The sequence below is a fragment of the Triticum urartu genome, chromosome 7A, assembly GCF_056163025.1.
Source record: "Triticum urartu cultivar PI428250 chromosome 7A, HENAU_Tu73, whole genome shotgun sequence".
Lineage (NCBI taxonomy): Eukaryota > Viridiplantae > Streptophyta > Magnoliopsida > Poales > Poaceae > Triticum > Triticum urartu.
In genome coordinates this window covers 607,050,700-607,053,504 of record NC_141879.1, presented here as the reverse complement: position 1 = coordinate 607,053,504, position 2,805 = coordinate 607,050,700, and positions in this window count along the sequence as shown.

The window sequence follows — 2,805 nt, the reverse complement described above, 5'->3', positions numbered from 1 at the left end:
CTTCTATGCACGCCGACCTCTTCATCACACTAATGCGCGGCACCGCATCAAGGAACTGCTACACCAAGCTAAAATAAATGTTCGGCTTTGTCCTTTCCGGCCACAGATGATCTACAACAGACCTCATGGAGAGTCTGTACAATCTATTCAGCTCGGCCCATTCGGCAAGCTGATCATTCAATGGAAGCAGACGCTCTGGAATGTTAAATTGCGACCAAAACAGTTTGTCCACTTCACGATCTGTTTGATCTCGGAAGTATTCGGCCGCATCGACAGTGCTCGCCGCCAAGTCCAGATATGCGTCTGCCGAACTCCACAGCCGATCCAGAGGGTCTTACCGAGGATCTCCAAACTTCCTCCGTAGCATAAAGGGATTCCCAGCCACAATATCCCCGGCTTCACGCAGTTCCTCCTTCTTTGCTCTCATTGCAGAGCGGGTGTCTTTGGTCGCCATCGTGGCCTTTTCCAGGTCCATTGCCTTCGCCTGGTTTTCTTCTTCAAGAAGCTGGTAGCGGTCGGCAGTGTCTTTCAACTTTACAGTCATCTTGGCCATTTTTTCTTTGGTCTCGCTATGCGCGGCCTTCTCGGCTCTTAACTCTTCGGCCGCCTTCAAAGCGGCCTCATTATTACTCCTTGCTTGCTCCTTGGCCCAGGCAAGCTCCGCCTGAAGGGTCTCCACGGTGGCAGCTCCATCTGCAGTCACAACATATTAAAGATACTGGCATCACGCTGCTCTTACTATGTGACATTCACCAAAAAAATCACCTACCCCGTGCCTCGTCGAGCCGCTTGTTAACAAGCTCGATGTCGGCATCCGCCGCATCCAGTTGCCGCTTTAGTTCGGCAAACCCATAAGTTCAGCTAGCCACCAGAGCTTGAACCACCTGCACATGAAGGCGGTCTGGTTATTACCTAGGGCTACGATCCTCTGTTTGCCGCCGTTCTCGACGACAACCAGAGTCTCAGGGGCTACTAGCTACACAGGGCACACCTAAAAATGTGCGGTACTATCACAAATGTATATCATTTCACGTACCTCAAAACCCGTCAGTAGACTCATAAAGGCTTCATGCAACCCACTTTCGGCGGACGAAATCCTTTCAATCACCGTACCCATCAATGTACGGTGTTCTTCTAAGATAGTTGCTCGCTCTAGCAGATCCCTCAGTGCGTCCGACCGCATACCAGACGGTGCCGGATTCTTTTGGTTGCTGTCTTCAAGAGCCGGATACTGGGCACTTCGGGCGACCATAGGATTATCTTCTGGCCTCACCTGATCCGGCGAGGCCCTCCGTGACGACACTTCAAGGTCGCCTGCTTCTTGAGCGGGGGAGTCCGGGGGAGGCATTTCGCTCTCCATCATCTCCGGAAGAAGATCCCCCGAAGACGAGCTCTGCTGAGAAGGGCTAAGTTCCGAACTACAAGATAAATGCTTCGGTTATTTTCCTCGGAGGTAAGGTAGTATATCTTCACTATTAAAGTACTTTTTGATTACTTACAGCTCGTTAGAGGGCTGATCCCCGCGCGGACTTCGTGCGGCAAGAGCACCCTCCAAGGCAGGACCCTCTGGTGGAGATTTCTTCTCCCGTTTGGAAACCTTGGTTTTCGGATCTTCAGAGGTAGTCCTCTTCCTTCCCCGAGGTGAGAGAATGTCAGATTCTTCCCCTTGGTTATCCTCCTTCACGGAGGCGCTCATTCCCTCGGTTGGAATTGGTAGCGATGGGGGCCCGCTTTCGCCCTCATTATTCCCCCCTTTATCTTCCTTTGAGGGCTCCGGGCAAGGTGCTAGCTCGAGCATCTTTTCCAGTACCGGATTGTCCAAACCCTCAAGAAGGGGGGCCAAACACCGAATCATCTTCGCCTTTGTTAGCCAGCCCTGGTGAAAGAGCGATTTGTCAGAATGACGTCATGATAAATGAAAGACGGTGTGTTCGGCTAGAGGATTACTTACTTGGTCGGCGGTGCAGTTGCTGCTCAGGCCCACGTCCTCGGTAGTATCCAGACACTCTATTTGGGGTCCGAAGAATGATTTATACATCTCCTCGTGCGTCAGGCCGAGGAAATTTTGAATAGTGCGTGGTCCTTCTGGGTTGAACTCCCACATGCGGAGGTGCCGACGTTTGCAAGGCTGGACTCGACGAACCAGCATGACTTGCACCACCATAACCAGACTGAAATCTCCTTCGAAGAGATCTTGAATGCGGCTTTGCAGTATAGGCACGTCCTTGGCTGGACCCTAGCTCAGCCCTCTGCTAATCCATGACATCAGTTGTGGTGGAGGGCCCGAGCGGAAAGCAGGGGCAGCCACCCACTTGGAACTTCTGGGAGCTGTGATGTAAAACCACTCCCGTTGCCATAATCCGGACACCTATGGAAAGGAACCCTTTGTCCATGGAGCTCCAGCGATCTTGCTTATTAATGCGCCTCCGCACGCTACATGTTACCCCTCGACCATCTTCGGCTTCACGTCAAAGGTCTTGAGCCACAGGCCGAAGTGAGGGGTAATGCGGAGGAAGGCCTCACATATGACAATAAATGCCGAGATGTGGAGAAAGGAGTCCGGGGCTAGATCGTGGAAATCTAGCCTGTAATAGAACATCAAACCCCTAACGAAGGGATCCAGAGTGAGGCCTAGACCTCGGAGGAAGTGGGAGATGAACACAACGTTCTCGTTGGGTTCGGGAGTAGGGACAACTGCCCTCGGGCAGGCAGCCGATGCGAAACCTCAGCGGTCAGGTATCTGGCCTCCCTCAACTTCTTGATATCCTCTTTCATAACGGAGGAGGGCATCCACCGGCCTTGAAG